The sequence below is a fragment of the Meleagris gallopavo genome, chromosome 7, assembly GCF_000146605.3.
Source record: "Meleagris gallopavo isolate NT-WF06-2002-E0010 breed Aviagen turkey brand Nicholas breeding stock chromosome 7, Turkey_5.1, whole genome shotgun sequence".
In the NCBI taxonomy this organism is placed as follows: domain Eukaryota; kingdom Metazoa; phylum Chordata; class Aves; order Galliformes; family Phasianidae; genus Meleagris; species Meleagris gallopavo.
The window spans coordinates 28,093,089-28,102,332 of NC_015017.2; the positions used below are offsets into that span (position 1 = coordinate 28,093,089).

General features: G+C 41.8%; 1 long non-coding RNA gene across 1 annotated transcript; it reads left to right on the forward strand.

The window, feature by feature from the left end:
* The first annotated feature begins 18 nt into the window (after window positions 1-18).
* LOC116216831 lies at window positions 19-7,856 on the forward strand. The gene is made up of 2 exons (XR_004160366.1): window positions 19-452; window positions 4,828-7,856. It is a non-coding gene; the product is annotated as an uncharacterized LOC116216831 (long non-coding RNA).
* Window positions 7,857-9,244: the final 1,388 nt, after the last annotated feature.

A 9,244-nucleotide genomic window follows, 5' to 3' on the forward strand; every position in this document is an offset into this window, starting at 1 on the left:
GGCCGCGTCGCGGTGTGACACTGGGCCGCTCCGCGCCGCTCCTCGCTTCCCTCCGGGGAGCCGCCGACCTACGGAATCGGAGCGGGGCGCTCCGTGCCGCCTTTCGGCCCGCGGGGTGCGAAAGGAGCTGTGCTGCGCCGGGTGCCGGGATCTCGGGCCGCCTGGGACGCTGCTGAGTTCCTATCGGTCTTCTTGGCTGGCGGCTGGGTAAAATCCTGGTCGGAGTTGCACGGACTGATGAAATTGACCCTGAGCTCCATCTTGCTTGGCGCTCTAAACGTCTTCTGATGAAACGCGAAGAACACGCGGTCACAAATTGGTTGTGCGACAATCTTATGAACTACTGTATGTCAGAGCGTGCTAAGATCTCTAGCCCTAAAAGCTCTAGGCGTTGGCTGAAGCATCGCCGTGTAGTGCTGAGGTGGGCCCTGAATTTCTGAGCTGGAAATGAGGTATGTGTAGCTCAAATGGGACCCGCAAATGTGCTAAGCTATTGCATGGCGGCTAGAAGGGCTTTGCTTTCTAGTAGACGTGAGTATGTCCTATTGCCTCTCGTTCCTCAGTAGGTGGGGTTAAGGCAGCAGAGAAGGAGGAGTGAGAGGCTTTTATTCTAAATATTTGCTGTGTTATTTTTACCTTTTCAAATTACGCTATTTTTTTGCAAAGAACTGTTGATGTTCTAAATTTTCTGTTGCATCTATTATGGCTAGGTTGGATCTAGTTGATCTTTTGTCATGTAGCTGTAGGTAAGGCAGGAGAAGAAGGGAGGGATGTTGGAGCTCTGTACTCAGAATAGGCAGTGCAACTCCTCTCAGATATGAGATGGTCATTTCTTTTCCATGAACAGTTTTAAAGGCAGAAGTTTAATTTCAGTACTGTTTCTTTCTTTCTGTTTTTCTTAAACCGGTCTTGAGATGCATCACAAGATTTTGTTAGTGGTAGATGATCTCTGATTTAATTAAAACAAATCTTCTAACTTCTTCCACTGCTGTCGTCTTCCCCTGTTCATTTAGATGCCAATTCATGTGTGTACAATCTTTTGGCTTGCGTGGGCCTCACTGAGTGAAGAGGAATTGCCTTGTATGAAATTGCACTATGTGTAAAATATATAGTTAATGCATTTAAGTAACGTAGCTTCATTCGCTATTTTTTAAAATTAAAATATTGGAAAAAGAGAGCAACAAGAAAATAAAAGTAGTGGGATGTGAGACTGTTTTTGTGAAACTAATGCATCAGTCCGGCTCAGTGGAAGTAGCTGTGGTTCTTGGTGAGCTCCCAAGGTGTTCGTCAGAGATTTCTTATGAAATTTTACTCTTCCTGTGCTTCATTGTTGAAAACAGTTGTTCACAAATGTGGGTACTGCTAAAAGCAATGACATGAGTAAGGTGTGATTGTGAAGCAAGGGATCTCTTTCTCTGGTAAGAGGCCTTTTTAAAGTCCAATAAAGAGACATCATCAAATATTTAAGTGGAACATCTGATTGCACCTCCATGCATTCTGCTTGAAAATTTGCAGATGATGTATATATGACGATTGAAAATAGAATTGCAAATATACTGAAAAATGGATGACCTTTCTGGCAATCTTGAAACCTGTTCTCAAATTCCTTCATCAAAACCGCAGGCGTGACTGCATATTTTTTTGTGATTCACTGGACTGTGTTTAGCCAAAGTATCAAAATGCATAAAATTATTTGCCATAACTTGAGTCAGCGCTGCGCCCTCCCCATGCCCTGTCTTCAGCTCCGTTGGTGCTCACTGCACACCCACGTGTGGTTGTTATGACTGATGGGGGCCAGGCTGGGGGATGTGGGGCGGAGCGGAGCCGTTGCCATGATGGTGTGAGCAGGGGGTGGCAGCAGGGCGGGCTGTGCCAGGCAGCGTGCGGCTGCGGATTGCATACGCCTCTGCTAATTCCTGCTGTTAGGAGCTTCCTTCCTTTCAGCTGGAACCTCTGTGTATTTTCTGTCTGTCTGCCTCTAACTTTCTACTTGTGTTATTTAATTCACCATGTTCCGCATGTATCCAGAAGCAGAATGATCCATAACCAGTGTGATTGTTCTGATGCTCTGTGTCAGAAAAATTGGATCACTTAATCTGTCTGCTTGTCCCTTACCTCCTTGTCCTTTGTGTTTTGCGTCAATGTAAAACGTAGACAAACTGTTTTGGATGTCAAATCTGAAGACCAGCAGTTGTCCTGTACCACTCAGACCCTTGTATCTATTGCTGTGACATGGGATTAATTTAGTTTCAAAGTTTGCAACTTGAATAGTTACTTTTCACTTTTCGTGTAGCTTTGGGCCTGTACTAGGCTTGCAGCGCATGTGATGGCAGATTACGCTGACGTTTAAATTAACAATCATTACAGTATCTTCATTAATGTTACAAATACTTTAAAAATGTGGTTCTTATGTATTATTGGGCAGATGACCCACAGAAAGCGGTGTAGCGTAGATTACTGAATTTGTTAATGAATTTCTTAACCCACAAGACTGGCAGCGTTCTTTTGGGCTGTGAATTGCTGCCCAGAGCATTCTTATTGATACGACTGTTTGTGCAAGTTTGAGAACTACTCAAACGTGCTGTTGTCCATCAGTATTTCCTTATGGGTTTAAGCGTGATTTGAGAAGCTTAACCAAATATGTAAGTGTATGGGCTGTTAATGTTTGAAGCGTAGTTTAGTAACTGGTGTGCCGCTCTGTGGTACAACCCAGTAATTCTTTGTACCACCTGAAAATCCACCTGTGTTTATCTAACTATTGGCTTAAATGTTCACTTAACACATAGCATAATCATGAGATGTTTAAGTTTTGTATTTTCTTTGAAATGAGCTCAACTTGCATGATTAAGCTTTTAGGCTGCTTTAAGATGTGAGCTGTTTTGTAAACCTAGTGAAACCTAGTGGCTGAACATGCACCAGAGAAGTGGCTTCAAAACCTAAATTTGATGAAAACAGTAGTTTAATTTGCAGTTGTTCAACTGTTTCATCAATGGAGTTATGTACAAACTAATTTGTACTGGGAATGTGTTGAATAGTCCTGAGTATATGAACTCAACTGGGAGCTGCAGCTGGATGCAAGATGTGTGAGGGTTGCAGTAGTTTTTTTGGAGACTGTGATACTAAATGTGAGGAAATAATTGGGCTTTATTGACTGATAATTTTTTCCTGATATATTCTCATTGCAATTTTCAGAAGGCTAGATCAGAATTAACAGTGGTTAAGTAAAACAGGTTGTACCACTTCTGCAGATGCCTCGCTCTGCCGTCTGTTTTTAGAGTTGTTAGCTGTCACATAACCCTTTCTGCAGCACACCACTGACAGTGCTGGGATCCTCTGCAATGAATTTATTTTTTGTGGTGCAATTATATCTGTCCTGTTCTGAGCAGGAAAAATCTGGGAATATTAGCAGGCCAATCATCCACCTATCTAAAGCTTTTTGAGCAGTATTAGGTCAAAATATTCTTTCAAAGAAAAGAATGACCCACAAAACCACTTCTCATTTGATAAAGGCACTGGTGTTTATTTTGAGATCCCTGGAAATACAAAAAGAGCAAGTATACCAACTGTGTTGTGGGTTGCATCAAGAGGAATGTGACCAGCAGGTCAAGGGAGGTGATTCTGCCCTCTGCTCTGCTCTCGTGAGACCCCACCTGGAGCACTGCGTCCAGTTCTGGAGCATCCGACACAAGGAGGACGAGGAGCTGTTGGAGCAGGTCCAGAGGAGGGCCACAGAGATGATCAGAGGGCTGAGCACCTCCCCTGCGGGACAGGCTGAGAGAGCTGGGGCTCTTCAGCGTGCAGAAGGCTCAAAGGAGGCCTTACAGCAGCCTTCCAGTACCTGAAGGGGCCTACAGGAAAGCTGGGGAGGGACTTCTTGTAAGGGAAGTGTTATGGTGACAGGCAGGTGGAGATAGGATGAGGGGAAATGGTATTAAACTGGAAGAGGGCAGATTTAGAACTAGAAGTCAGCAAGAAATTCTTTACTGCGAGGATGGTGAGGCACCGGAACAGGTTGCCCAGTGATGTTGTGAATGCCTCCTCCTTGGAAACAATCAAAGCCAGGCTGGATGGGGTTGTGAGCAAGCTGGTCTAGAGGGAGGTGCCTGCCCCCTGCCTACCACTGTCCTCCCCCACAGGGGAACTAAATGATCTTAAATGTCCCTTCCAACTCAAACCATTCTGTGATTTCAAGTACATACTTCAGAGTCAAATGAAAGTTTATTGTTTAATCTGAGACAACCTGTACTTTGGCTTTATAAATTGATTTTCTTGGGAGTTGTTTTGGAAAACTTAAATATTTCTTTGAGGCAGGTAGATTGCAAGTAGAGTTGTTTAATAGAAAGGTGATGTTTCATAGTTTTGACTCTGAGGACTTAAGTTTGAGCGTAGTCTTTGCATGTACTTAGTTCGTCTCAGATTCAAGATACAGCTCATTAATAGAAAATAAACTTGTGAATTTATTTAATCTGAGGATTCCTTCCCTGGCTCATTTTGTTTCCATGCAACTCCTGCAGGGTTCTTCAGAGAGTCCCACTAGTAATATAACGGTAAGAATATAGTGTAAAAATAAGAATATTAGAAAGTTCTGTGTTTCTAGTCTTGTAGCATGAAATGGGAGATGTAAAGATGAGTTGCAAAACACAGGGAAAAAACTCATTTTCCATCTTTCCGTTGCTTGATCAGACCAAAGCTTGGTGTAAGTATGTGTGTCTGTGTGTGTGACTCATATTTAAGTTGCATTTAGAAAACACTTGTGCATGTTTTGTATCTAAGTCTCTGCTTCCGAAAAGGAAAAAAAAAACCTCAATGGCGTGTCTTTTATTACAGGGTACAAAGAATGGAGTCTAAGCCCTCAAGAATTCCTCGAAGGATATCTGTCCAGGCCTCCAGCTCTACTCTAGGATCTAGAACATTAACTGGAAACAGTTTAGCTGGTGCATATAGTGCAAGAGATTCTTCACGGAGATTAGACTCTGGTTACCAGGTAATGCGTTTTGACTCTCTCGGTAAAGTGTAAATTCATTTAATGTCTCTTTCTCACTGAGAAGAACCCTAAAGGTGGTGCACAGAGATACAGATTCAAAAAGGGGGATGGGGTGACATACAGAAAAATCTCAGCCAGGGCTTTGCATTTGTGAATGGGAAATATAATTAACTGTATGATCAATTAATTGATGACCAGGCCAATGAAAGTTTTTTTGCATAGTGAACTAGCAGTTCTAGCTTTGACATCTTTACCTGCTCTTGTTTGTAGCTGCTCCCTTAGAAATGAACTGAGTGATGACAGAAGAGTAGCCAGATACTGTGAATCTATTTTGACTGTAGTTACTGCTGTCCTTAATGTGTGTAGAATCTGGCTTTCTGTTGAGTGTAGGTGAGGATTATGCTTGAATTTCAGCGTGTATAGGGTGTTACACTTCATGTGTGGATAGTGATGCAGGAAGTACAGGAATGTATTGCAGTTCTAAGAGTTGACGGTAGGATGTGCTGCTTTGGAGTACCTACTTACTGTCTTTGCATTTTGTAAGGGTAAGAAGAGACCCTTTAGGCTGACATCGTGCTATCAAGTTAGTATATTAATGCAGCTAGACTTGACAGTAGATGGGGCTGTGATAGAGACCTGCTCTTTCACTTGCAGTATTTAACTCAAACCAAATTGCTTTTGTGGGGTAAGGAAGCTGTACTCCGAACTAAAAAGCCATACTGTGCAGATGCTTTCACTTTGAAAGCACGTACAGATTAAGCTAATTCAGAAGTAGTTTTGGGTCACCTGGAATCAACAGAGGATGGTTTGGCTCAAATATTATGTTGCTTCTGCACCTGTCAGCAGTTCTCACATAAAATTTTTAGGCCTGGAAACATAAGCACAGTTTTTGTCTTCAAAGCTGCAGAATTGCAACTTCATGGCTAAATGTTCATGTTTATTTGATAAAATGGTTATGAATCTGGTCACTTCTAACAAGTTGTGTAGGACTCTGTGTTATATAAAGCCTTTTCCAGAAGCTGTTTTAGAAGTAAAGCAACATTTTGTGATCTATAGCACAACATAGCACAACATATATAGAACTACATGTTACATTTTGCAATGTCTAGCACACACGTGTTTGTTGGTATATAGGCTACCAAGAGCATCTGAGGGTAGTCTGCAGTCAGTTTTGATTTTTGGACTTCTACCTTTTTTTCTCTGACTGCTCAGCAAAACCAAATCTGATAGTCTTGTTCTTTCATAGGATTTATGAACCCACATGGTCCAGTATCATACAGAAAGCTCTTGACAGAAGATGAGTCTCAAGCTGAACAGCTGCTGTGAAGTTAGATGTGTTACCAAACAGTCTTCCTAGTATTAAGAAATAGGGAGGATTATATGCTTGTTTATTACATGAAGTTCATTGTGTACTGTGCATTAGCATTTGGTTATTTTCTGCTGAGCAATGTGCCTGTAATCTATGGAATGTTTTTTACAGTGCTTTCCAGGTAAAACAATGTAGAACGTTGTTGTATCCCTTCTTTCCACTCTGATTTATAGGAAGTAGTCTGAGAGATTGTTATTTAAGACTATTGCTTAGCAGTAAGCGTAGGGGAATCTCCTAGTCTTTGCTACTTACAGAGCTGTTGTATGAAAATTGCTGTATTGCTTGCAGGTTAAGATTTCAGTTGGTTGGGGCAAAAAAGACAGCTAGTCTAAATAAGATTAGGGTTAGCAGGAATGGAATAGACAGGTATTTCTTCATTGTTCCAATTCATTTAGAAGTCTACCTTTTTTTAAAAAAAAAAAAGTATTTAAAAGATCTGTCATTTAGAACAAAAGTGTAGTACTTGGTTTGCGTAAAGAGAACTTGTGCAGTTTAGACTATTGCAAGAGAACATAATTATATATTAACTAAAAATAACTTTTTGGATACAGAGCAGTCAGACTTAAGCATTTGGTTTTGACTAGTGCTTAAAAAAAGCCAGTTTCTATTGTGTGGATAGTTCAGTACATTTTTCATCTAGGTACAGATTCTTGTATGTGCTTTCATGTATACTGTCATACGGAGATCCTTCTGAGTGGCAAATTCATGTAATTTGGCATAGCTGAAAGCCAAAACAATATCGGAAGAAAAAGAGAAGAAAAAAGAAAGAAAAGCTTACTTATATGCACCATTATGTTTTTAGCCTCTGTTTGTCTGAGAAGGCACAACAATCACGCTAGTAATAAACAGATTTGAGATATGTGTCATACCATTGTTTTTAGGTAACCTACAATACAAATTCCAAAATATTGTAATAGTACAAGAAAAAAGTCTTACATTTTATGATGGAGGCAATCCAGTAGGCTCCTGGAACACACTGAGGACAACTGATAACTGAAGCTATTCCTCACCGATGCATATGAACTGGTTGGTGACATCAGGTTTGGAGGCTGCCTGGGCTGTAGTGAACGTGCTCAAGTCAACGTGGTCAAGTTCATGCTCCTGATTGATACGAGACAGGCAAAGAGTAGAATTAGGGTGGTAAATTTTAGGAAAGTTACCTTCCAGCTCTTCGGGGAGTTAGTCAACAAAACACCCTGTGAAATTGTCCTTATGGGCAAGGATGTAGAGCAGAGATAGCAGATATTTAAGGAAGCATTTCTTAGGGCTTGCTCCCCAGGTGTAGCAAGTCAGGGAAGGAAGGCAAGACACCAGCATGGCTGAACTGGGACCTGCCGGTCAAACTGAAGAGCAAGAAGAAAATCCATGGGCAGTGGAAACAGGGACAGATTGTGTGGGAAGAATGTAAGGAAGGTATGGAAGGGACCAGGAAAGCCAAGGCTCAGCTTGAACTAAACTTGGCAAGGGATGCCGGGAAGAACAAGGAAGCCTTCTATAGCTACCTCAGCCAGAAAGGGAAAGTCTGGGAGGGCATACCCCCTCAATGAGTTACACAGTCAAGCTGGTAAAAACAGGCAAGGAGAAGGCTTTTTGCCTTCCTTCAGTCTTCTCTGATAACTGTTCAGAAGGAATTGGGGAGGTAGCATTCCTCCTGCTGTAAGTGAAGATCAGGTTCGTGACCACCTGAGGAACCGAAACATCCCAAATGTATGGGTCCTGATGAGTTGCATCCTTGAGGGAATTAGCTGATGGAATTGCCTAGCTGCTCTCAGTGATATTTGAAAATTTGTGGCAATCAGGTGAAGTCCTTGGTGATTGGAAAAAAGGCAACATCGCACCCATCTTTAAGAAGGATAAAAAGGATGACCCCCAAAATTACAAACCTGTTAGTCTCACCACTGTGCCAGGAAGGGTTGTAAAATCATGGAATTAAGATTTTAGAATGGATCCAACTGCAACCAAATCATACTACCTTAATTCTGACAACCCACCGTTAACCCACACGTCCCTGAGCACCACATCCAAACGGTGAATCAACCACCTCCCCAAGAGCCCATTCCAGTGCTTAACAACCCTTTCTGTAAAGAAGATTTTCCTGATATCCAACCTAAATCTCCCCTGGTTCAACTTGAAGCATGGAGCAGACACTCCAGGAAGCAATACTAAGGTGGGGAGGTGATATGGGAGAACCAGCATAGCTTCACCAAAGGCAAATCCTTCTTGACCTACGTATGGTCTTCTCCGATGGTGTCACTGCATAATGGATGAGGGAAGAGCCACTGATGTAATCTATCTGCATTTCAGTAAGGCCTTTGGCACAGTATGAAATCGGTGAAAATCTGTCACAGGGATGAAATCTCTCCTGTGAGGACAGGCTGAAAGAGCTGGGGCTGTGCAGCCTGAAGGGAAGTTCTCAGAATATGCTGCGTAATTTCAGAGGACTATACAGTGGGTTTGGTTTCAAGGAAACTAAGTAGCAGCTGGTACAACTCCCCTGCAGTGGGCAGTAGCATGGGTTTTTTTGTTTGTTTTTGTTAGAAACATGACTTCATAGCTGAAATCTGTTGTCCATCTATTTTAGTAGGACAGATCATGCCTGTTATTTTAAAAATACATTAGTTAGTATGCTCAAAAAATGCAGTCCCCTTCCATTTCTTTCCTGTATTAAAACTCAAGACCAGGGCAAGATAGATGGCTAGTGTGAATAGAGGATGGTGACATATTGTCTTGAAATTTGAGTTCCTTAACTCTGCCCTGTTGCTGGAGTGCCTAAATTACACCCCAAAAACCATAGATTTCAACTTTGCTTTATTCACATCAACTGAGAAGACATCAAAGAGGTAATAATTACTAGACAGGAATTAAAAAAAAAATCTCTTTTGCCAGAGGTT